Raw genomic sequence first — 27,061 nt, forward strand, 5'->3', positions numbered from 1 at the left:
CTACATCATCATGTCACTGTGGTAGATGATAGTGCCCTATGTGCCTTTTCATGGTAGACTGGAATAGTGGCAGACATTCACTGTAACTTTTAAATGTTAGATTCTGATGTTTTGCTCAGAAAAACTTCTATTTTCCTTTCTGTTTGTGAGAATCCTCTGGTGCAGCAGAATAATTAAGCTTGCTACAATTTGAGACAAGGGGGCACAAAATCACAAAATGGAATGTCGAAACCTTTAGAATTAGTTTTAAGTAATGTTAAGTTTGATGGCTTTGTAACAGTAGCAATGGAAAATTACTGAGGTGCAGGATACATAGAGAGAAAGAGTACAGCTAGAGAACATACTGAGAATTCTCACAAGAAAAATCGTTATAGTTGTGACATAGCTTAACAAAAACAGTCTAGAAGAATAGGACACAGGGATAAGAACAGGACACCGGGATAAGGAATATCTGGGAACCGCAGGTGTCCAGGATGGGCTACAGTTGAACTAACTGATAAGTAGGAGGATAGGAGGATTATTATGTCTCTGGTGCTAACAAACCGATTAAACTGGTATGAGCATCTACTGGGCATGCTTCAAAGGCTGCCAGAAGTGATGAAGATTGTTGGAAGAAGTAAACGACCCTCAGAGACCACCACCACAATTCTGTATGCATGCAGGGAACTTTCTGGAAAATTATGTAATCCATACGTAGCCTCATGAATGTGCATGTATGCCCAGTGGCTATAAAAGGATGGCTTGTGTGGCAATTGAGAGACACACGTTAGGAGGAGCTATCCCCCGTGTCTCCCGGTGCTGCAATAAAGAATACCTGCTTGTCAGCTTGAAAACTTTGTTGGCAAGTTTGTTCCTGGAGTTTTCTCCAAATCAACTTCTATGCTACATGTTTTTCTTTCTGCATCTCACAGAGCAAGTTTCCAAAATATAAAAATTAACAAATAAAATATTATGTTAAATGATGTGCAAAACTGGTATCATAGGTTTTGATTTGTAGCATCTATCAAGAACTCACCAACAAAGTTTAAGTTCACAAGCAGGTATTCCATGTTGCGGAGCCGGGAGTCACGGGGGATAGCTCCTCCAAGTGTGTCCCGTTCAAACACCAAACAACCTGTGATTATATAACCATTAAATATACATATTCATTACATTACATGTATATTCATGAAGTTACTTATACATTATATCGTATCTCTAGAAAATTCTTCCTGCATGTGCACAGGAATGTTGTAGTGGTCTTTGGGACCTCTGGTGTTCGTTTCTTTGTCATCCTTTTCATCATTTCATCCTTTGGCTGAACTTTGGAGTTGGCCAGCCTCATTGTCTGTTTGCCAGCTCCTTAGTTGGTTCTAACTGTTTTCCCTAAACATCGACTGAAGAGTTCTCTTCCTTATCATTTTTACAGACTCCACCTGGAGTCCAGGTCGCTTAGTTATAAGCAAAAGGTTTGTTCTATATACAATGATCTATCCTTCAATCTGTCTTTCTTGTTCTTTCCTTATCTCAGTTTTTGTAAGAATGAGGAGGAAAGGAGCTTGCTAAGATTACCACTCTAAGGTCTTTAAGCAGTACTTGATCCACTAAAGTGATGGTCCAAAACTTTTTGAGAAAGATATAATTTGCTAAAGAGAATGAATATTTAATATTTCATATTATTGTATAGCATTCACACTGAATAAACAGGTACTTTGATTTGCATGTTTGGACAACTCAGTCAAAACCATGAGTTGCCTTTGGCTGCTGTGCACTTGAACCCTTCCTGGCTGAGTGAAACTCTTAATTAATTTCCTTTCTTACTCTGAATTCCCTCTGGAGTTTGTCCATTGAAGAGGAGAGTGTTTCCAGACTCTCTGTGCCCCTGGCGAATCTGCAAGGAAACAGGGAAGTGGAGATGGGAGAAAAGAAATTAACAGGTATTTGTGATGTGGGCATGCAAAAATAGAGAAAACAGATGGGAGAGATGAGAACAAGGAAGTGAATATACCTGAAATTGCCATGTGTAGGTGGTAGTAATTTGCCCTCAGTTAAGCCATTCTTTGTGAAAGCTTTTCTTTACAAAAAGGTTACTGCAGTTAATGTTGAACTGTCTTTCAGAGCTTTTTCCAGCTCTAAATCACTTCCTGGGCCAACACCTCTAGCTCGGCCTACTGTTTCACAGCAAGTTCCTTGCTTTTATTAGTCCTATGTGCTAACAGGAGGAAAACAGGGAGAAACACCTAGCAAAGCTGTTGCTGTAAGAGCTGAATGCAAAGCAGGGAGCCCCAGAAGGTCAGACAGTTCACTGTGGATTACCAGCAGTCACTGTGGGAACTGATAATGCCCCCAGACTGTTGACTGTTCAGCATCTCTAGAGCAGCACTTCTCAGGCAATAAAATTATATATGGCAGATGCCCTGCCAATAGAAATTGCTGTGGCTGTAGAGAGCAGTGAGAGAGCTAAGGAGTTTTCCTAGTAGGCTTTTAGAAGCTGTCATAATGTGTGTATTTACAATTATCATTGGTGGTATAGTTTTGCTGGAAAAATGCTTGTCAGCAATAAAACAAGTTTCTTTAGTATGCCAATAGTAATGGAGAGTGCAATAAATTTTTGAGGCAGGAAAAATGAGTGTGATGCAAATATATTCCTCCCTTTTTCCCTAAGGATAATTTCCTCCAGGATAATGAGCTTTATATGAAGTACAATTGCATTTCTCAATTTCCTAAATGCAAGGAAGATCCTTTCTACCTTTATGTGTATTACTCTCATCATGCAAAAGAGGTTTAAAATGATTCATGTTCAGCAGGACTTTATCATGATGTTTAAAATACTATGATGAGCTGTTTAAAGTACTATTATGAGCATGGCTGTAATTTTTTAAAACTGTATAGTATTTAGGAGGTGACTTGGCTTGAGACCAAAAGAAGTAGTTTCAAGCACCAATATTTTCTCTGTTGTTCAAGTTACAAATGCTCACTTTTTATTTTCTGACCTTAGCAGTTAACAATTGCTGAAATACGGTTCGTTCAAAATGATTGTGATTGTTGCCTGTAGCACTACTTGCAAATCAGTTCCCCACACTTTGTAACAGAAAGTTCTCTCTAGGTGTTCATCACTGCTAAACTATGCCAGTAGCTGGTGTTTTTAATTGTTGGGTTGAACAACAGCACCTGGATTTTGGTAGAGAGGGATGATTGATGTAGTACTAGCTCTTCCCACTTTTAACCTCAGCTGAGCACTCTGGTGAGGTTTTGCTTAATTCATTCTTCCAGATGTGAGCTTTGTGCGATAGTGAGATCTTATTCAGGGAGTTGTGTGGGAAAAGTTACAAATTCACACCTACCTAATTGCATAATAGCTCCGATGTGCAGACATGCCCCAATACTAATAGTGGATGTAGATAATGGAAATACTTGTATAATTTAGTATTAATAGTGTGTGTATTACAATTGGCTTAATAGATATTATTCTGTCTGACTGGGGGGACCTATATCAAAGGAGCCTATAATGGAAAGTAAGCAGGATATGAACCATAACAGAAATGAAACATTTCTGAAGGCAGTTCTGAAGGCCATTAAGGGAACAGTTCATGAACTATTAATCTATATGCAGATAGTCAGGCCTTTTTTTCCCAAGGCCAGACCCTAAGATCAAAAGCACACTAAGCTATTAAAAAACTTGTCTAACAAGGAAAGAGGTGGAGAGCTGTTAGTATCATCTCAGGAGGACATGCTGAGTAAAGATGGACAGCTTTCGATGTCCTGGAGCCAGCAGAGACTGAGTATATTTCTAGTAATTTGCCAGACCAAGCATACTTACCAGCTTAGGTTCTCAGTCCATTCAGTGTTCCTGTAGTGCTGCAGTCAGCCAATATTCCATGTGGCAAAGCAGCCTTTATTGGCTTGGACGTGCAGCAGCATGCAAGTGTACAAGTACTAGTTATAAAATCATAGGATGTATTCCTATGTACAAGTATAGTTATAAAAACTAGGATGAAAAGTCCTTTCAGATCATTGACTCCAACTGTTACCTCAGGACTGCCAAGTCAACACTAAAAAAGGTCATTAAGGGCATCTACACAGGTTTTGAGCGCTTCCACGGATGGTGATTCCATCACTTCCCTAGGCAGCCTGTTCCAAAGCCTGACTATTCTTTTGGTGCAGTCAGGTCAGTATATATGCTAATTCATTTCTGGAAGTAGCTCGGTCCATGCAGAGCCAACTCCTGGCATCACCAAGCTCCTCAGCATTTCAAGTTCTAATGTCTTTTCATTCACGCTTAGACATCCACCAAGCTGTATAGCTACAGCCCAAGTGCTTTTCCTCCTCTATGTCTCTCCTTGGCTCTGCAGTTGCAGAAGTGGAGGCAGGTGGGCGGGAGTGTCTTGGAAGAGGCGGTAGGTGGAGAAGGGAGCAATCCACCTAGAGGTAAATGAAATTTGGAAGACAGAGGTTTATGTAGCTGCATCAGTTGCTTACCACGTGCACTGAAAGATGAGTCCCTGGCAGTTCCCAGCTATAGTAGGGCCTGCTGTATTACTACAATTGGAAAAGACTGCCAACTCCCAACCTTGGGATCCATGCTAACAGCTGCAGCTTCAGGTTTCACTCAGGCAATAATGAAGATAATGGTTAAGGAGAATGCCTTCCCTGTGACTGTGTAGCAGGTGAGAACAGGTTTGTGGTACGTTGACAGACCCATTTAGTTCTGTGTTGGGAAATATTTACTGAGAGCAGGTCCTTTGGGAAGTGTGCCCACAAGGGAGAGTGGGAGAAAGAGATCATTGCTTAGGTTCACTTCTGAGCTATAATGACACTATGGCCTGTAACTGAAGCAAGAGGGAAAGCGATTGTGGAAGTCAGCTACGAGTTGTACATATACGTAGACTGGTAGAAACATGAAACAAACTACAAGCAAATATAATATTGAGAACAGAGCTTTTGCTATTGAAGTTTGCATTTTGAGCCTGAATCTTACTTTGATGAAAGGAATTGTGTGGCAGATCTAAAGATGTGTCTTCTGTCTGGTTAGGCAATGAATACATGGTGTGTGGTAGTCATAAAACTACTCCCTCGGCAGCACAGCAGTGTATTTGAATCTTTTCTGGAACCTCTGCAGATAAAAGTGGCAATGTTCATTCTGCCCACACAGCCATAATTTCAGTCAATTGAGTGGATGTTCTCAGTCACACAGCTGTGCCTGATGCCCGAGTCAAGACGGTGCGGTACCTGGTGGATCATTTTCAGCCTTTTTTTTAGCTGCTGTTTAATTTGAGCATGTGCTCTGCAGATGAAACAGTAAAAAGTATTGTTCAGGATTATCAAGTTACTTGTTCTTTCTGAAACCTTTAGAGTTCTCTAAAAGAACTGAGACCTGAGGGTTCATTTTAAAAATATGGGGCTTAATCATCTTAATATTGAAGTCAAAGCAGTTTTTTTTGCCATCACAGCAGGCAGAAGGACAAGGCTGGGTCAAAATAAGGTACATGAGAATTGTAACTGTATTGCTACCATTGGTCAGAAATTATTGTTGCTGTTACAATAGGGGAACTGAGAAGAAACACTTCTCAATTTTTTTACTATACAGCTTTTTAGAAGAACACCTTGTCAGAAGAGCTTAAATCTTGATTGCATACACATTAGAGGTAAGTAGTGCATGGTGGTGTGAATTTATGATGCGACAGGTTTTTGTTTTCTGATGTAGTTTCTGAGTGATTTTAAAGAACATTTAAGTAAATTACTGATATTCTACTTCTCTGTTATTCAAGTACTGTTGAGGTAAACAGGAAAAAAGGTGGAGGTGAAAAGAAAACCCTAGCTACAGTTTCTTTGTTTAAACCTTATCGTCTTAGTGGGCCTATATATACTCTATTCCTTGTAAACTTGTAATTCCAATACACTATATTAGTACCATAATTACACACTGAAGCATACCTCAGGCAAGCCATTCTTTCTGATACTTTAATCATGCTTTGCAATACTGTTTTTAATTATTGCTGTGGGGAGCCAAATACACTGCGACTCAGCAAAGACAATAAAAAAATGGTAAGCTGGAAGAAGGTTAATGTCCATGTTGATAAAGATTAACATACTTGTTGCAAATGTTGATTTTCTGCTTTAAAAAGTCAGGAAAGAATCAGTTGTGATCATTAGGTATAATTTTTGCATTGATTTTAAAATAAAATGCTCATCTACACAAGAGGAGTAGATAGTAATTAGGTGTGTACTGAACACGATAAAACACATCAGTAGAATGACTTTGATTTGGACTGAGAAGCTGACGTCAAAGCAGTAACCCTTCAAGGACAGCAATAATGTATCATGTTCATATGATGAATTGAGCGTGGTAATGTTTTACTGGGATTCTGTGATGCTACAGCATCCGTATTTCTCAAAAACAAAGTTACAAAATTTCTTACAAATCCTGTTTGGAGTTAAAAATTTCAAGGGGTCAGTAAAAAAGTGCTATACCATCCAGAACAAAAATAGCCAAAAAGGTTGAAATCCACATGATAGCCAAAACAGCCATTCAGGTCTGAACAGCCAGCCATGAGCAGCTGCTGACCAGATGGTAATGAAACTAGCCCAGAAAATAGAGTTAATTTTCTTTCCTTTTTTGACTTCCAAATCCCTCACTGCTTTTAAAGATTGTTCAGCACAGCATGGCCACTGTAAAGTGGCCTTCCTGTAATTGTTCAGCTTGTATTTGCAGAGTTTTGAGGATCCTTAGCTCCTGTACTGTAACCACAAGCTGTAGGGATATGTGCTGTGAGTTTGATCACAGGAAAGAGCAGTGATACAAACACAGGAACGCTTCCTCCATATAACGCTAGGAGCCTATGAAACCAGTGTGGCAGATACTGCTCCCCGTACTGTGGGGACCTCCACTGAAAGAAACAAAGGTGCACTTAATTATCATCCTGGGCCAATTTCTTTCTTGTTTTACTAAATTTTATGTCTGGTAGAGTTGTGTAGTATTAAGTGACTGCAATATGGCATACAGATATTCAGAGACACTTCTGACAATTAGTCCAGGTATGGCAGCAAGAAACTTAGCACAGTCTATTTTAGTATACTCTTGGAATGGTAATCTATCTTTTGGCCTTCCAAAGCTGAAAAACAGCACTGGAAAGCTGAGAAGAATAAGAGAAGCAACAGGCAAAGTGTGACAACACATGGGAAGTGTGAGATGGGGAAACAGTAATAAGTCAAGAGAGGTGTTGTCCTGATAGAAGCAATGTAGGAATGAAACCCTATTCTTAGTGCTGCAAAGGCTTTCAGGTGGATTATCTGTGCATTCTGTGTACAGACATACTGTCACAACTGTGACAGTGCTGTGCAGACAGCATGTCTTATTTTTCACAGACCCTTCAGTGCTGAATAGGCTAGTGTGGTTATGCAGGAAGTGCCAATGCATCACAGGATACAGGGCTTGTAGCTCGAAGAGTCAGGCTAAGAGCTCACTAATTCAGAGGGGGATTTTCTTAGGAATATAGACTTAAGCGGTAAACACTTTTTACTAACAGTTCATACAGTGCCTGGCCTAACTCCCCCTAGGGAGCAGAGAGGTAGAGAATACATAGAGAACAGAACTGAAAGTTCTGTACTGAATACTCAAGGGAACTTTGCTATAGACATTGTTCCCGGTGCTTTGTTGTAGTTTTGCATATGTTTTTATTAAGCTGCCTGGAACTTGTGTAGACATGCTCATATTGTGGAAATAAACCCAAACAAAACATATACCTTCTTTCAAACAAGAAATCTTGACAAAGCTCACAGAAAATTAAAAGGTTGAGAGAGACGCTTTCCTTGCAAATATCAAACGTGCTTCCAGTTTCAACAGCAGGGTATGACCTTCTTGCTCCACTGATGAAACCCCTGCCCCCAACTAGTATTTATTATGTGCCACAGTGTATTTAATTAATTTCTGAAATACAGCATAGTGCTCAGAGATGAGCAGACATGTTTTTCAAGTGGCCATCTGCTTATCAATTCTGCAGTCTCCCATACAGCAGCCTTAATTGTTTGCATTACTTGAAAGATTAAGGTAATTTAGAAGACCTACTACATCATAAACCTAACTGTTTAATTGGTTTAAGTGTCTTTCTTTGATAAATACATGCTCATAGGGGTGGCAGCTGTACAGAAAATAGAGAATATTTCTCCCTACCTTTCAGCATATCCTTTCTCCCTATCCTTTCAGCATATGTTCTACTAGTCATTGTAATCCAAATCATCAGGAATGAAAATACACCCTCAAGCCTTCTACACTATGAAACTAAATCCATTTTCTGCTTCCTTTGGAACATAAACCAGAAATCTCCTAGATGTTTTATGTCTAAATATATAGGAAAAGTGTTAGTTATGGAAAAAAAAAAAACCAAAGAAAATGCCAGCTTGTGCTTTGTAACCAGGCTTGAGTGTCTAAGATGACACCGAATTAGGAAATTTCTGTGTACCGAGTAGCTATTCCAGTCATAGGTGCATGCGCATGGTATTGACCAGAACATGGAGGCCTTTTCATATGTGTATAAATTTTAACAAGAATTGACCTACCCTATTGAAATTTAAACCAAACCAAACCAAAACAAAAAAACAAACAACCAAACCAAACCACAACAAAAAGGACACAAAACCAAACCCACATCTATCTTTTAAATGTTTTCTCACATGTTTTCCAGTGTTTGAGGCTAACACTGAATGCCATTACTTGACACACAAAGCTTGTTGAATGTGTGAATTTCTACATTTTTAAACTGATGTAGTGGAAGGAAAGGAGGAAAAGCTGGTCTCACCATCTTCAATCTCAGTGAGAATCATGCTTTCAAAATAACTATGAAGGACTGAAAAGGTTTCAAGCTTCACAGATTATTTTTAGAAGAGTAATAACTAAATACACAATGATATGAAAAGAGAGAACCCTCCATCTGTATCTGAAAAGATAAATGAAACTTCCTCAGAGCTGTATAACAGGACACTGTATTCTTTCCTTTTTGTCTTCAGTAACCACAGTGGGTTTTTTACTGGAACTATTCTTACTCAGTAGCAAATGTTAGATGTAGCAGCCACAGTAACATATAAAGATATAACCTGCAAAGCTTGGTGGTTTTCCAGAGCAAAACCCAACAGCTTAGTAAAATAGCTTATGTAAAAAAGAATGAGGTTCAAGGAAATATGTGCATCTTACCATGGGCTGCGTGCCTCTTACTCCAAGTCTTGAATCAGTGCTTACACGCCTGTTCTTAGGGTGCTTGTTGGTCCTTTTAGACTAACATTGTGTAAATATAGAATGTTATATATATCTGAAGATACTGTAGTCTGTAAATACTCAAATGTCTGCTGCAAGTGTTATGAATGTAAGACTTGTGTTGCAATAATGGCAATTATTTTTCAATCAAAAATGAGGACTTTCAAGAGACACTTAAGAGCACTGAAGTATTAGATATCTAACAAGCAAAAAATCTTAATAAGAAGGAAAATAACTGTGATAACTCTGCAAATATCCTCCCTCTGCACCAGAATCTCATTAAATCTGAAACTTCTCCAAAAAAAAAAAAAAATAAAGGGGCAAAAATATTCCATTCTATAGTGTTTTGTGAAATGTGGTTCATTAGTTCTTCCCCGATGTACACACCGCTGTGTGTTCATAGAAAGGGGTATTGCATACATAGAATCATAGAACAGTTTGGGTTGGAAGAGACCTTCAAAGGTCATGATTCTTGCAATCTATTTGAAAAGCAAGGCAGCTCTACTCTGTGTGCTTCTACTCAAGGGGAGTGTGCGGGGAGGTTAAGAGGTGGAGCCATGTGTAAGGATTTTCACTGCCTAAGACCTGATCCATGCATTCACTCCTGAAAAATCTAGTCTTACATTGTCAACCTATCTTACCTAGGTTTTAATTGCCTGATTACCTTATTCTTAACTTTCTTAGGTCTCCTTGTGCCTTCCAGCCATTAGGAGAACTGGGATTCAGTCTTACTCCTGCCTTATCATCTGTGCCAAAAGGTTTTCTTCACCAGTGCTTTTGTAAGAGGTGTGGGATTTTTCTCTGGAGAGTTCTTCCTAGAAAAATCTGGTTGTAGAAACTGATAAGACTGACCTAATGACTGATCTGAAGACATTGTACATCAAGGTGCTATTGATCCGCAAAACAGTGAACATACAGGCTTATGCTGTTCTGCACATATAGCTTAGCAAGTGCTGGAGCTTGTCTTTCCTCCTGGAGATTTTGGATGTGTAAAGCCACACAATAAGGAAATGTCACTTAAATTGTTTCCGCAACCCATACAACCAGGCACAGTCCACAGGCTTCTAACAGAAGCTAGACTGGTTGTTGGGTTGATATCCCTTAACCTGTTTGTAGTGTTTCCCAGAATCACAAAAATGTTAGCTGGAAGGAACTTTTGGTCAGCCGTGGCTTTGTGTAGCAGTCTTGACAGCCCTCAAGGATGGAGGTTTCCCAATGGCATAGATAACCCTCCACTGATGTGCTGCCTTCCTAATAAATCATTGTCTCCTAGTATCTAACCTCAACATCCTTTTCTATACACCATGCTACTAACTCTCTTTACAAAGTCTCACTGGCACTGAAGGAAAAAGGCAATGACAAGGAGAAGAGCTGGAGGGTTGCCCCACAGGATTCATGATTCAGGGAAAGACAAAGGAAGTCTGAAGTATGTGAGTGAAGGAGCTAAACAAAACAACCTCAACTTAACTACCGGTCTCTGAAACATCAAAAAATACATTCATCAAATAAAGCTCTATCCTTCAAAACTAGGATGTTAGAAAAAAACCTGCAACTACATGTAACTGCAGAGCCTTAGCTTCCTGGAAGTGGACTGTAGGAATTTGGGATGACACTAGAATACAGGTTCAGCCTTGTTTAGAGAGTAATTAAGATATTAATATTTTCATCTGGGATACAGTAATTTCTGGTAACTGCAGATGAAGCAGAAACATATAAAGGAAAGATGGATTATAGTAAAAGGAGATGGATTACAGTAAAAAAACAAACCAAAATAAAACAGAACTCAGACTTCTCTTACAAAGTTTTCATTTTGCCAAAGGAAAGATGATCATGCAAAGAAAATGAGTCATGAAGTTGTAGACAGATCTATAACGTGTTTTGATATTTTAAATCATGACTGGCTTTAGTCTTCCTGTTCAAGATTAGCAAATAGTAATGAATGGAGGAGATGGAAGATCTGTAAAGCACATGTGGAAGCTTGAACACAGAGCAGTCAGACAACACGACCATTAAAGCTTTTTTATATATGTATCAATCCCCTACTGTCAGAGTTCAAAAAAAGTGTGTGTAATTAAATAAGAGTAAATCTGAGGGTGAAATATGAAGCAAGTCAGGTGGGTTCAATTCTGTTAGTAACAAATATTATAAAAGATGCCTATGCATAAGATGTCTGACATCAGCAAGCTCCAGAGTAAAAAGTTTGATTCAGCTCCTCTACCCCTGAGTAATCACACTGGTTTCCAAATCAGGAGACTGAAACCAACCCTTGTTAAAATCAGGTTTCTATACTGGGGGATGGGGAGCCATTTCATTAAGCTCTGTGAGTCATTAAAGATGGTCTTTAATTTTTGCACACATGCTCAGGATACAGATTCCACTTACTCTAGTCTCTCTTCTAAGTTAAGGGTTTTGACTCATGCTTGCCATTATTGAATTCACCTGAATTACTTTTACTGCAGCTGTGGCATTTCCCACGCTCCTCTTCCCTGAGTCTTAATGGTCTGGTGGAGCAGCTGCTAGTTTGCAGGCTGAAGGAAACTAAGGAAGTCAAGGAATGGGATTAGAGAATTAGTACAACAGGTAAATGGTCTTGAGCTGATACAGTGTTTGTTTTTTTCTTATCTCCTGTGACACTGTGTTTTGTTATGTCCTAAGATTAATTCAGTACTGTGAAATTAGGAATATATGGGCTTTATAAAGTCAGACAGAGCAAAAGACTATCTTAACTCTTTGCAAGAGTACTTCCTGCAAGGTTTAAAATGCTGTGACTCATGAACCTTCCAGAACTGAATCCTGCAAGGTAGGATTAAACAAAAAAAAAAAAAAAAAATTCAGAGTGTTTCCTGGCATTTGGGAAAGATGCAGTAAATGTTTGACAAGGATTCTCAGACCACTGGAATTAGAATTTAGGATGTTGTGGTTTTTCATGAGAAAACTTTATTTTCCATTCAGAGTGAAGGCTCAGCATCTAGAGGAGGAAAGGCTGTAGTCTGAGTGGGAATTCATGCCTTTCTGGTTGTGGAAAGGCCAGTGTAGGCTGAAGAGAGATACAGAATGGAGTACATACTGGTTTTTGCTGAAGAAGAGCAGATTAATGGTCCAGTGGCACTACATGCAGAGGCACGTGTACCTTGGTGCAGGACTCCTGTTCTGCAGAGCTTTTAAAAGTGGTTAGTGCTTCAAGGGGTACTATAGGAGGGAGTTACAGTTAGTTCTTAAAAGCTTTGACAGTACACTGTTTGAAAGATATCATAGCTTGAGGGTGGGTGGGGTCAAAAGTATAGATAAGACTGAGGATTTCATCTCCAGTGAAGTAATATTACTTGAAAGCAGACACTAAATTAAAAAAGCTAGTCCAGATAGAAGAATCTGAGGTCAAGGCTGCAGATGAGCTACTTTATCCTTGCAGATAATGGAGTGTGGATGTAAGAAAGCTGAACTGATTGGGATACGAATAAAGTTGTTTATTTTTTTGCTTTTGAAATCAAGATGTAAACCTCACTCAAGTAACTGAGAATATTTCAAGGAGCTGAAGTTTAAAATTCAGATGTATTTCTAAAAGTTGTGCATTGCTTCTCATTACTTCTATGCTAATAGAGAAAAATTTGTCAAGTACGCATTTTTTTCCTAACCTTTTAAACAAAGATTCTCTGAAGAATGGAAGTGTGGTTTTGCTATGATCACAGAATCATAGAATGCTTTTGGTTGGAAAGGAAGATCGCCTAGTTCCAACCCCACGACCATGGGCAGGGACACCTTCCACTAGATCACGCAACTTGGTCTTGAACACTTGCAGGTATGGGGCATCTGCAATCTCTATTATTTGCTATAGAATTATATTTTATAGTAGTTGCAAGCTCATCCTCATTTAAAATTTGTAGGGGAATGAAAAATATGAAGGACTTGTTCCTAACTTATCATTAGTTTTCAGTAAGCTCTGCATGTATTGCAAGCCAAATTAATATTCTCTAGCTTTCTTATAATGAATTTTAAGTGTGCTAGAAGAAATATGTACACCTTGGCACTAATGCATTATATGCTGTGAACAGCAAATGAATATCAGTAAGAACTGAGGTTAAAGAGGTTAATCAGGTTCAGGGATAAGTCCTAATATCCTTTTTTTTCTAAAAATCCTATTGATTTACCTGGGATCTTGCATTAATTGCTCAAGGAGTGAGCCTTATAGGATTGTATACCATTGTCTTTCAAACCAAATAATAAATATATTAAGGAAGTAAAGTGCTCCTGAGATGCAATGCAGAAAATCCAGCAGCTGCAATTTATGGCTGAATGTAACAGCAATACCACATTCAGCTGTGGAACGAATATGAGGTTTCAAAGTTATGTTCACTGTTTCTCTTGATGGAACTAAAAGAATCTTTAACTGAGTCCCAGCTTATAAACTGCACTCATAAGAGAGGTCAGACCATTCTCCTGAAACTAACTAAATATATTAAAAGATTAAGCATTTGTTTAATCTACGTACAAGATGTCTTGGACATGTTTCCTCCTCCAGATTATAGAAACTATTAACTCAAGACAGTGAGCTACTACATCATCCCTGAAGTGCCACAGGATGGCAGCCTTTCAGAGTAGTTATTCTGTGGGTGATCTTGCATATTTTCTGTCTGAGAACTGAAGAGCATGTTATCTTTGTAGCTTACTTCTTTAGTACCAGAACTATTGCCCTATTACAGCATATTGTATTTTATCTGGTTGGTCCCAAAGCTTGAAAAGCTTTTCTTTATGAAGCAGTCTGTATTTTAAGCCTGAAGCTGGGATTATACAACAAGGGCAATCAAATATGCAATCAAATATGGTTGTGGAGTGCTAGTTCTGGCTTAACCTACACTATGCTTTCTGGGGTCTGCAGGGTTAACCTCTTTTGCATGTGGTCAGTTGGTTTTGTCATGCTGTCTCATGCCACCCCCCTATTTCCATCCATCCATCCATCCATCCATCCATCCATCCATCCATCCATCCACTGTGACATGTCCCCCTGTCCCCAAACTTCCATGTACTTTCAATGAAATTTTGTTTAAGTAGGGATTAAAACTTTAACAAATACTTCGAATATGGAAGGGCATTATTACCGTTGGGATATGTAAAGCAGTTATCACTGTTGGCTGTTGCAAAAGGGATACATAAACTGTGGAAGTCTCTAAGATTACCATAGACAGTGAAGGAATTGTGTTCAGGTAGAGCTGACTGCCTACCTAAACTGTGCAGAACGACTGTGTGAACTCAAAATTAATGCAAGCTTTATACGTATGGAAGGAATTAATTTGATCAGTTCCACAAAAGTTTGCATTTATCTTCACAGGATAAAAGCTGCAAATAAAAGATTTCTTAAGAGCAGGATAAAAAAAAAAGATTCTTTAATAAGACTGTGATCTAGAACAACAGCTTTGAGGCTACATGGGAGTTGATGATTGTATTAATTGTGAAACTCGGTCCTTACAAAATGAAAACAGTAAATACTTCCATGCAAACCAGCTGATGTTACTTGATTGCTTGCTGTGTATTCTTGGTTCCCCTGGAAAACCTCTGCTGACATACAGAAGGTATGCTGGTTTACAACTAGCACAGTCCCATTAAAGGTACGTGATTATAAAGCTCCCAAGATAAGCCCTGCAGCTACGCAGGCATGTGCAGGTGGCTTTCATCTCAATCTGACCAGCAGGTGACAGCTTCCTTCCAAATTTGTTTTATTCTTGGTTACCTTGAGGATCACCAGAAACAGACCTGCACAATGTTGGAAATACTGTATTCGGATGCTCTGTCAATCATTCAAGCTATAATGAAGTCTTTTTGAAAGTAAAGGGTTAACTTAAGGCGCAGTACTGTGACTGCAGTATTTTTAAAGATCCCTCAGTCTTATTCCGTGTAGCCTGATGTCACTTGTGGAGGGTGAGAGCAAAGTGAATGCTAAGAAAGAGAGGCCAGACGCATCATCAGAGAAAACATCCCAAATCCCAAGAGTTGTCAATTAACTAAGACATAAAAATACAAATAATGAGACTAAAGGAAGGAAGCAGGGAGAGCTTTCAAAATGATTTGTACAAATGAATGCACAAACTCAGTTAAAAAAAGCTGCAATTCTTTCTTTGATCTCCTGTTGAACTATTAAGTTACAATTTCAACAATTTAACAATAGATACCAATGTGGAAGTCAAAGTGGCTACCAGGCTGAAAATCATGTCCTTGAGTGTTTGTGTACAAACACAGCATGGGCAAAGCCTTTACAATATACATCATTTGGGGGAAAAAAAAAAAGTTATAATTCATGGTACTGAAGTCACCATTGCTATAATGCAGTTGCATGAAAAGGTTTTTCCTTCTATTATTTCTGGCGGTGAGTGAACATAATGAACTTCTCAGGCGTTTTGTACTCAGACATAAATTATACTTATTTTATTTGCAGGCTGAAATTACTTTGTGAAAGATGGGCATGCATACACAACATTTTCCCAATTTTTCCATTAAGGGAGGGATACCACTGACATGCCACTGCATCCCCCCCAGCTCTGTGCATCCTTTTTAGGCAACAGCAGCCAGACATGCACCCAGATTTCGCTATTTTAAGCAGCAAAAGGGCTGAAAGGGCCCAGTGCCCAGTGTCTTTGTGGAGTTTTGCAAGGTACAATGTTGGTGTCTGAGCCCAAAACCAGCACAGGCGCCAGGGATAGGTGAGGAGGAGAAGTGAGGAGATTTGACCTCCATACATTTTTGTTTTTTTTTTTAGCTTGCTAAATGCCCCTTATAGTAAGTGACTTGAAGAAGCACATGTTATTTTGACCCAGCATTAAAATCCAAGCCCCTCAGAAAAGGGCCTGAGGAGGCAGGACAGGCAACGGCTGCCATTACCAAGGGACCTTGATGCTATCTGTGAGGAGAGGGACCTTAGTCCCCACAGAACTGCTGGAGCCTGTCAGGGATGACCCTGTCAAAGAGCCAGCTCCAGCACTGGCGAAACATGGGGACAGGTAGAGGGGAGGGGATGATCTTTAAGGTCACTTCCAACCCAGACCGTCCTGTGGTGGTTGGTTCTGTGATTCTATGAATTAACTTTTATGCCCCTTCAATCTGTGAATTTAGGAATAGTAAATCTATACCAGCAAGTTACAAGAAACAAAAAGGTTATGTGTACCGAGTTGTGCAATTTGTACATTGGATGAAAGTTAGACACATGATATTTTCTATGCTTAGAACTGTGTTTCTTACTGAGTTTGCATTTTAAGTTATCCTCCTCCTAGTGCATGTTTGCCCAGCACCCTACACCAGATGATCATTTCCAGAAAGCTGTTACCTAAATAATGAGAATAGAAACCAACAGCTCTGCTCAGAAGCATTACAAGACAGTTATGTTTCTTTACATGACTCAGCGAGTTCAGATCTAAGCACAAAGCAGGTTATACATGTCCATAGCATAGACCAGCAGCAAAAGATGTCTGAATGTGGACCAGATACTCCAGAAATCCTAACAGTATTAATTCAGGCTGTCTGCTCACAAAATAAGTAGCATCCATTGGGACTCTGCCCCAAACACCGTGAAAATTGCCTGGCACACTAATTTGAAAACCAGTGATGACAAGATGTTAATTATACATTCCCTTTTACCCAATAAGAAAAAATCCAGGACATGCATGCCCCTACTGATGCTTGATGGCATACAATGTGTACAGCAGCAAGAAGTTGACTAAAGTAGCAGCAGAAGATACAAGCAAAGAGCAAAACAAATGAAAAAGACCTTCAACAGGGGAAAGTCCTCTTTTCCTATGCCTGTGACTTATGCTGGCTGCCCAACACCTCTAGAATATCCCAGCGGAACTGGCTTGGCTGGACCCAAGCCAAGACTACCTTACTTCAGGGTAGCAGACACACCAGTCTCGTCTGTCTTTCCCAGAATCATCTTGTATATATGAGGTCTACTTAATACATAACACAGGGTCACCTTAGAAACAAACCCAGACTTCCCCCCCCGTTATAGGCCATGACAGAACATTGCCAGCTGCTTACATTTGTTCAAGAAGGGCATCATCCTATTTAGTCTAGCTTTCTTCAGAAGCCCATCTTGAGCACTTCAGCATAAGTATGCAGGAAAATATATTTAATGTGTGTATATTCAGAAAGAACTTGTTGCCCACAGGAAACTCCTCTGTGGTGGAACCTGTTTGCTGCTTATTCTAAAATAAAGCAATTGTTTATATTAATAAGGATCAAAGGCGAAATGATGCCAAATGCACCACTAATATAGTATGTTTTCATGGGCTTCATAGGATATTTTTTTTATTGAGCTAGTCTAACCGCAATTTTTTGGCCAAATTCTCATTCTGGTTTCTTGCACCAAGGGGTGCCTGCTTGTAACGTGAACACTCTGCAAGCTTAGACTTGCAGTCATAAACTAAATTTCTAGGTTCACAGAAAACAACCAAAGTTTTATTAAAATAAGGACATAAACATTTAAATAATCTTGTAATTTCTCCCATTATTAACATTTTCTGTGAAGAATTTCTCAAAATGAGAAGACTCCTTTTATTCTTTGCCAACTCAGTTATGCTAGTTTTTAGAAGTAATTTCTTATTGTCGTGACTGCTGTTTGTATTAATTAAGATGTGTTTCTTTCCATACATTACTTTGTGATTTATTTTTTCAAAAGGTCTGCAATCTGAATAGAAAATACAGTGGCACATCCATTGGCAGCATTGGAAGTAGGGCAGCATGCAGCGACATGCCATACCAGCACATCTTTTGTTTTGCAATTCTTGAGTTTTGAGGGGAGACTATCACCACAGCTGGGCAGAAGGTGCTTCACCTGGAAGTCTCTAAGACTACAAGACCCTAAGAAGTTTCAGCCCTTAAGTGAAATAGGATTAAGCCTAAGCTTCAGCAAAGTTTTGTGATCCTATGGCTTCTGCTGCACAGAAAAGCAGGACCTTTTAAAATGCAAGGCTGCTGCTCTGCCTCCTCTGTCCTGCTGACTTTCAAGCTCCCTAGCACACCTACCACCCAGGTAGGAAGAGAGTTCACAATTTGTGTGTTACACCTCAATTAGCAACAAACTATAAGCCTTTCTCAGCTTCCGAGGCCCAGTGTATGTCTTAGGCACGCTCCTGTTTGCATAGTTGCATGAGTCTCTCTTGTGTGCCCTGGTTTCTGCATATGCTGGAACAAGTGCCAAATGCACATTAATTGCTTTCAGAATGCACTCTGGGTCAGCTGGGAGCTAACTATAAAGGCAGGATTTCCTACCTCCCAGCTTCCTAAAACCAGAAAGTGCCCTTTTTTTTTTTCAGATGAGGAATACTCTCTCTGAGAGTGATGGCTGTTTCTGGCCCCCACATTCCCCAATTAATACCCTTAAACCCAGATACTGCATTCACTTTGACCACTGACTTTGTGATAGGAATAGTATCATTCTTAATATAACTGAATTTGTTCTTTCTAAGTAGTTTAAACAGATTATGAAGAACTGGTTCTGTACTTGGCTTACATGATCAAGAAGTGGAGAAAATGAAACACTTTCTGCTGTCCTAATGGTAGCATAGATATTATGCTCTGTGGTTAGAGAAATGAAAAAGAGGAGGGATAAAAGAATTTCATAATGTGAGGGAGTTTAAAGAGAGCATATGAGAAAAAGCCAGAAAGATGCTGTCAGAGTCACTGCTTTACTTTCCTATTGCTAAAGAATTTCCATGTAATGATGGGTGACACCGTCTATCCTAAAAGTTAATACTGAGTTATTGACATTTTTTTCCTCCAATAAGTGATAATATAATACCTCAGTGCATTCTTTCCCAGATTCTCAGAAAAAGCAGGGTAAGTGGACATTTGATTACTTGGAGGGATATCCTGGTATGTCTGTTGTAAGAAGCCTGAATAAGAGATTGGAGATTGAATGCTCCAAGGGGTTAGATAAATGTTATTGACGTTAATCCAATTTAGGCTTATTAAAGAAAAAGAGATAACATATTTCTTATTTGTATTAAGGAAATGTCTTGTATAAGTAGATCAGTAAATGGCTCTGTGTTTCTTTATTAATGGATTTCATGTGTTTGTTTTCAGAGCATTTTGCTCAAAGCTTTAATTCCTCACAGGGCAGCAGTTTGCTCTCACTCTCTCTTGGAATTGCAAGGAGATGCTAGTGACTGATATGGGCTCAAGTTGTTGACACTAGAGAGCTATGATTCCTAAATAACATAGTTTTACCTGGTGGCTGGAAATTGGAGAACCTAACATATTTCCTGTGAGATTTGTAACTTGGTAGACAAAAAGGTGCCCAGTTGCAGCCTTTATGCTATGAAGAGGTGATCCACAGCATTACAGGCATATTGTGTCTAGAATATAATTGACCAGTTGAAATAATTTTGGAGGACAAATACATGCAAATATGCAATCATGCATTTAAGCAAAGTTTAAGTTAATGAAAAATATTCTGCACAAGAATATCACCTTCAAAACTTCTTAATAGGCAGATAGTTTGCTTATTATAAGCTGGATTTTTGCCATATTTGTGAACAAACGAGTACCAATTCTGTTCTCGGGCATGACAGTCAACAGCTTCACTGTCATTAACCATAGTGCTTCTGATCTGGTACAATCTCTCTTTCCTCCATTGCTCACCTTCTGCTCACCATTCCAGCTTCTGTTCCCCTCTCTCATTTCAGTCATGTTACAACCCACGTTCTTATCTAGCCCTCAAAAATAACAGGGTCAATTTAAAAAATGAATTTTGTAGTTTTACGTATAGGAGTGAAATCGTATTTTGGAGCTGTATGGAAATGCATGCTTTGGCTTTACTGGTCTGCTCAGCATATGCTATATTACTTGGTTTCAAGTAACGAAACTAGCAAAGACTGTGTAGGGTTTTGTTTTGTTTTGTTTTGTTTTGTTTTTTACTTTTCTGTTCAGATTTGCGCTTAAGAAAAAAAAATAAAAAGCCATAACACTTCAATTGACAGTGGAGAATTTGCCTACATCTGTCCCTGACTGACTTTATTACTCCCAGAAACTATGGGTTATGGTAAGTAATGGGTACAGAAATAAGGTGTTAACCTGAGAAAAATATGAAAGGGGCATCATGAAAACATGACTGTGATGTTCTAAAGTTTTGCTGCTTTATAGTTAAGGTAGAAATTTAAACAAGTATACTGATCCATTGTAATCTAGAGATGGAGACCCTTTGGCTTAGATTTGCACTGTGAAACCATGATTTGTATAACGTAGTTTTGTTCTCTCCTGTATGACTGGTCCTGGGATTTGTGAGGCTGTGTTCTGTTTTCACTTAAAAAAAATGTTTCCTCGAAGAGTACCTGGTCTTTTACATCAAATAACAGAAAATATCAAATGTCATGTACAAGCAAAATTCACCAAGAATCTTGCATCTCTGTTATTTCAAGAGAAACAGGTCTGTAAACACTACTCTCTTTTCGATTATGATACTTTTCAGGATAATGTAAGTTGGATAAAAGATTACTCTTTTGACAGTATTTATTTGACTTTTATCTGCATTAGGAACTAAATGTGACTACTTGGCATCATATCAGTAATTACTCGTTTTCACTTACGTTGCATGTATTATGTACACTTATCAGATGAAAATGCAGCCCTCTGCAGTGTCTGTAACACCTGGAAGCTTTGGTTTTGAGGCTGACTTCTCTGAAATGGGGTGGTTATGAATGTATGGTTAAATACTGCTCTTCAATGATTTCATGTTTGGCACATTGCGGGCAAGTCAGACAGAGCTTCCCCTTGCTGTCAAGTTCCTAGAGGCTGTCAAATTCTGCAGCTATGTAGTAGGGCTGAATGCAGTGACACCCATGTCATCCTCATGTGTTGAGATTTGACAGTTCTATGCCTTTCCCCAGACTGGCGTGTGAGGCATTCTGCTGCTCCTACAAGAATGCTGATTCATACGTAGGTTGTACATATAAATAGGCTGTAAATCCTTTCTGGCAAAAATGAATTTTAGCAGAGTTGAAGAATTCACCCCTTGTTGATAATGCTTTTACTAAAAGTTTATCTTAACAGTTCATTCAAATAATTAGCGTTGAACATGAAGAGTAAACCAAGAAAAATGTTTGCTGTTCACCCATGAAACAACGAATTTTAATTCAAAGTTCTCAGCAGATCCGGTTCTATTGGCTGTACTCCCTGTTCCCTGCACAAGGCTTTTGCACTCAAAAAATGGAAATGGCAATGTGCCATATGCCACATATTCAAATTACACTGTTATAAAAGCAAAGGGAAAAGCACTTTGCAGTGCTTTCACTTATCATTCAGTGCCAGATGGCAGCTGTGGGATTGGAAAGGCTGTTGGTTAGTCTTTTGTATTTGGTCTTGGTTACTGAGTAATAAATAATGGGTCTATCTTCCCTGGCAGCTTTTATCCCAGGATCTTGAACTGTTTCAACTCTGCCTGTGGTTGGGAAGGGTTTAATTAAATAAGCCAGCTGCATCTGTTGTGAGCAGGGTTGTGTGATACTGTTTCTTTACATGACTGTGCTGATACCCACACAGGTGTTGATGCCAGTGAATCTGTGGAACACTGCTTGAAGTCTTTACCCCAATCTGTTGATCATAAAATGAAATGAAAAGGTAAAACTTCACTTGCTCTAGGAATTCAGACCCCAGCCTGTGTGAAGGGAGGGATTTTTTTAAAAATAGCTCAAAATCTTTAAACAGATGCCTTGATATTTTAATCACATTCAAGAACTGCCTATAAATCATCTTTCTGTCTTAATTCTTCATGCTATTGTAGCTGTAGGCTGTGATCATAATTAGGATTCTATTGTACTTACACAAACATGAGCAAGTGTTATTTCTTCTGTGAATGCCCAGTCTAAGACAACCATTAATTTGGGTCAGGAAGAGGGGGGAAATTTAAAAACATCTCCCTCTGCATTTATTTGTTAGAATCTTATACTTAACTGTTGATTTGGATACATTTTGGTGTAGTTACTGAGGTTTTTTAACTCTCACCTACCCTTTTTTTGTCTGATTAATTTCTGTAGCTATTGTTCTTCTTGTTTCTTCTTCTCACAGAAAGGCAGCAAGTTTAAAATACTCTGTCACATCTTTAAAGATGCAGTAAGAATGAAGAGCAATTTTATTTTATAAAGCACAGATTTTCACAACACTTGACAAATGGTCTGCCTAAAGGCTTGAAGTGTTACTGCTGAATTCAGTTGGGAGGGTTTTCATTATTTTCGTGTGTTCCAGACCTGACCTTAAGTACCTAAGTACAGACAGTGGTGGGATAGGAAGGCGTGCATGGGCTCAAAGATCTTGTATAGTGAGAACAAGAGGTATGTGGGAGTACAGAGGTGATGACAGCAGTAGTACAAAGTTTTCTAACTTATCTAGGTGACTTCAGAATCATGATGCAGATTAATACCAGCTTGCTTCTGACATGTATGGCTACCACGGAAGCATATGCATGTTTCCATTTTCCAGTCATATGCATATTGATTTAATTACCAAAAATTGTTGACCATGGTACACCTAAGAACCATATTGGTGTTTTTTCTTATCTGCATTGAGCAATAGGATATTCCTCACAAGTCACCGGGGAGATTGTGTTTTTTGAAAAGCAGTATGGAAAAACCCACCTGTTAGGGAGCTCATGGATTGTGTTTCTACAAGCATAGACAAATGTGGAATAAACCTCTTCTGTAAGACGCCACTGGGCTGCCTGACTGTATGCTTACAGTTCTGAGACATACAGTGCTGGTATTTTCTGGCTTTTCTCCTTCATTGTGTAACATCTTTGTGTATATAAGTGTATATAAATACAAAATCATGGAGTGTGTGTGTATGGAAAGAGATCAGAGACATTTGAGATTTTGTGTTGAAACAGCACTATATTCCGTGCTGCACTGGGGTAAAAGGAGGTGATCAGTGATGCAGGGCAAGGGAGAAGTCCTTTTAATACTACATGTGATGGTGTCTATAACCTGCTATGTGGAAACAAAACCATAATGGAGTATCTCTGAGCTCTTTCAGTGCTGCCAGGTGATTGTGGGCATCCAGCCCGAAGCTGATGTGCACTCATAATTCTGGAATAACTGGGGCAAAATGGGAAACCTGAAGTAGTGTCTTCCTCTCTTCCCACAACTGGAAGCAAAATTATATTATATTCAGCTGTAAAGAAACTTATTTCTAAACTGTATAGGGATCAGAAAAGCTCTAAAGCATGTGTATAAGGAGATCATTGGAATATAAATATGGCTTAATAATGACAGTCAATTCATTGAAGTCCTGCTTGGGTATATCAATAATTTGAAACTTGGAAGAGGAAGGATCATATATTCTATTTACTTCACTGGAAGCTTTGCTGACTTGAGCACTGCAGGGAGAAAAGACTTTCTCATAAAGAGTAGATACAATGATTTTGTAATAAATAGGACTGTGTTTACCTATCTGGAAAATGCATGCCTGCAAAGAACTTGGAAATAGAAAAGTTCAATTCTAAACATTGGTTTCCATGGTTCTGTGGAAATTGACCATAAAACTTGTATGACATGACCAAATAAAAATAGGGTTTTTTCCTAGCTTTTATATATTATTAGTGTCTATGTAAAAGAGTTCCTATCTATATATAGATATGTTTGTATATGTGATTAAAAAAAATTATATTAGGAAAATTAGCCGTGTTTCTCTACACATTTTCTGAGAAAGTTAAAAAATATTATTATTGTTTGGTTTTATTTAGGTCTAGCTGTCTTTTCAAGAAGAGATACAATAACATAAAGAAGACTTGCTGGCTGCACTTTGTCTTTTCTGTGAAGATGTAAAATTGAACCAATTAGTCCTGTGGTAGGTTATTACTGGCAAAAAACAAACAAGAACAGTAAGCATTGCAGAGTAAAAATAACATCTCTTGTTAAAGAAATGTTAGATGTTGCAGAAAGTGACTTTTGGAATCTGCATTCTCAGCATTTTCTTTTAGGCACAGAGATTTCAGTCTTGTTAGGTTTAGCACTTCTGTGGCCTGGAAATGACTGGAGAATTTTACAATGGTTTTGTTTACAAGAAATCTCTCAAGTCACCAAGGTAACTACTCTAAAATTGCATTTATTCAGCTTATCATGTCAGAACAGGTCTATTCTGATGAACTTTTGAATTACTTTCAAGGAACATAAACCTGGTTGTTAACTGTTTTATTAAGATAAATGCATAAATATTAAAGTAGATATAAAAAATAAAATTATTCTTTTATTAATAGTAAATAAAGCAAACCATTGGAGTGAAAGCTTGCCTTTATCTGTTTGCTGGTACTGCTATCCAAAGGTCTGGCTGTTATTCTTTTACATCCCGAAACACTTGAATCATCCTCTTGGCTTGTTTAAGATGAACTGCTTCAATATTGCAGCTAATAGGCTGTAGCTGTTGTGGTCAGTCCTGTAACTATTGTTGGTTTATTTGCTATTTTCAATAAATGTTTCACTTAAAGGTCTTCCTTTCTTCCTTTCATAATATTTAAAAATAAAAAAACAAGCCAAGTTTGCAGCAATAATGAAATTTTAAAGGTTCTCTTCTTTCAGAAGTAATGAAGGTTCTAGGTGAAGGAAGCAAGCAAAAAGCAGGAGAGCAGAAAAACTGAAAACACTACAGAAGGGAGCTGTAGGATGAAGACATATTGATGATTTTATTCTTATTATTACTTTTATTGTGCTCAGACATAGCTCAAGACTGTGTCTGCTAGGGCAGGAAGTAAATTATTTGGTAGTATCTGCTAGCTGGTATAGTAAAACACTTATATAAAAATCATAATAAAACTAGGAAAATGGTATCCTGTCTGGCATCTGGCCTGGAAATAGGTTATACCTATCTGAATAGGCTGGAGTGGGGTGGCACACAGGACGTAACATGTGTGTGGGTGAGCCAAAATAAGCCATTTTTCAGCAGTGTGTAGCAGCAGTAATCTGTTGGACCAGACTAGTCTTGACCTCTGGAAAGCTGTATATAAACACTAGTGATGATCTTGGGGAAGAGAGAAGCAGCCTATTTTGATTGCAACTTCCTCTTGTTGAAAAGCTCCTTAGCCTTGATCTACCTTGAAGACTAAAAAGCATCAAATAACTGGGAGCCACCCATAGAGCACTGACTTATAGTATTATGCGTCTAATATTTTTGACAAATGATTCATCGTCAGCTGTGTGTAGGGATTGAGAAATAGGGAAGAGCTGTAACTAACTATTGTAAAGCTGAAAACACCCATATTGGTTAAACTGTGCTCTTTATGAATGCAGCTGTGACTACTTTGTTTAGAAAAGGCAGCCAGAGAGAGAAAGATGTGAAGGGTAGTGCCTGCTGTCTTAGTGACTTTGCAGCTTAAGTACAGGAATGGGTTATTTTTGATATTCAAAAAACTGCTTCTGCTTGCTTTAACAGTTGTAGGAACAAACCAAGAATACTGTTTTCCCTTTTGAGAAACTACACAAGTGATGATTTATTTCTCCCTTGCTTTCTGTTTCTGACTTTTGATTTTGCATTAACAGTGAATCCAGGCCTGTCACTGCCTGAAGAGGTGTTAATGCCACTGAACTGTTATCTGAAAGTGACAGTACTTTTTCCAGCTGTGCTACAAAAATAACCAGATAAACAGCAGTCCTTCTCTCACAGTTCATAGAACAATTGAAGGCACCAGGATTGTAAGAGGACATTTGGAGTATCCATGCTCTAGACAGAGAAAGGAGTTCAAATACCCTGTGGTGGCAACTGTTCCCTCTGAGATAACTGGCTGTCATCCTTCATGCCTGCAGCTTTGGATAAGCTTTTCTTGAATGCCTGTTGCTCCCCAGATGTTGTATTGGAAACTGGTACACAACTTTTAGATGTGGATTCTATCCAGGCAACCACAGGCCTGAAAGTCAGGAGTGTCAATGTGCCATTCCTGGGTATCAGGGTTTCTCAGTGTCAAAAGAAGATCTATAGTAAAGTCTGGTTTTGGTGAAGTGATCTGGGACAGCTTCCAAGTGGCTATTTAAAGCAAACAGTTTGTTAAGTACAGTCCTCAGTGAAGGTTTCATTGCATAGCATTTTGTCCATCTGTTCTGTGATGTTTCTGTGGGTTTTTAAAATTATTTTTATAATAGGAAAGAAGCTAAAATTACTTTGGAATTTGTTCCTATTCCTCGCTGCTTGTCTAAGGAGAAAAGTGAAGTGAAACTTCATTAATAGGAATTTCATGGATTGTCATGCTTTCTTTTCCAGTTAGCATCTGAAGAATTGGTTTGTTTGGTTTTTTTCTCATGTCTTCTTTCTAATCCTTACAATGTCAATTGAGAACAAAGGTTTTATTATAAACATTTGCTGGGTAACCACAAAAATTAAAGAAACTGCTTGTATTTAGCAGCAAAGTCTATGTGTTGCTGCTGACAATAATTGTAACTGTTTCAACTTGCTTTTATTTTTCATGCTTTTTTAGACAAAACCTTTGAACTTTGGTGGTATCTCTAAATGCCATACTGCATGCAAATGAAAGCTCCAGAAGAGCTGTTTTGCTATTCATCTTGTCTGCTGTGGGTATTTCTGGTTTATTTGTCCAGATAAGAGTTTCTGTGTTAAATATGTTTTGTGCTATGTAGAAAGTCAGGGAAAGGTGTTCTCATATTAAACACGATCGTAATCACTTGTGAGATGAAGACTTATAGGGGACTTTATTTCGCAAGTGCAAAGCAGTTTACTTTTATGTTTAGATTTCTCAGAGGCAAAGATAACAGCGTGTGATAGAACAACATTCCTGTTTTTCCCCAGAACTGGAATGATGCTTCAGTGTATTGGTTGAGATATATTAAGACAGATTGACTGGGGTATCTGGTGCTTTGTTTT

The 27,061-nt window shown here is 38.6% G+C and overlaps 1 long non-coding RNA gene across 1 annotated transcript; it reads left to right on the forward strand.

Moving 5' to 3' along the window:
• The first annotated feature begins 11,626 nt into the window (after positions 1 to 11,626).
• Positions 11,627 to 24,674, forward strand: LOC134166112 (uncharacterized). Its single transcript, XR_009965754.1, has 4 exons — positions 11,627 to 11,806; positions 21,746 to 21,823; positions 22,448 to 22,533; positions 23,940 to 24,674. It is a non-coding gene; the product is annotated as an uncharacterized LOC134166112 (long non-coding RNA).
• The last annotated feature ends 2,387 nt before the right edge of the window (positions 24,675 to 27,061 follow it).

The sequence above is a fragment of the Pezoporus occidentalis genome, unplaced genomic scaffold (genome assembly GCF_034315485.1).
Source record: "Pezoporus occidentalis ecotype Australia unplaced genomic scaffold, CSIRO_AGI_Poc_V1 ctg252, whole genome shotgun sequence".
In the NCBI taxonomy this organism is placed as follows: Eukaryota; Metazoa; Chordata; class Aves; order Psittaciformes; family Psittacidae; genus Pezoporus; species Pezoporus occidentalis.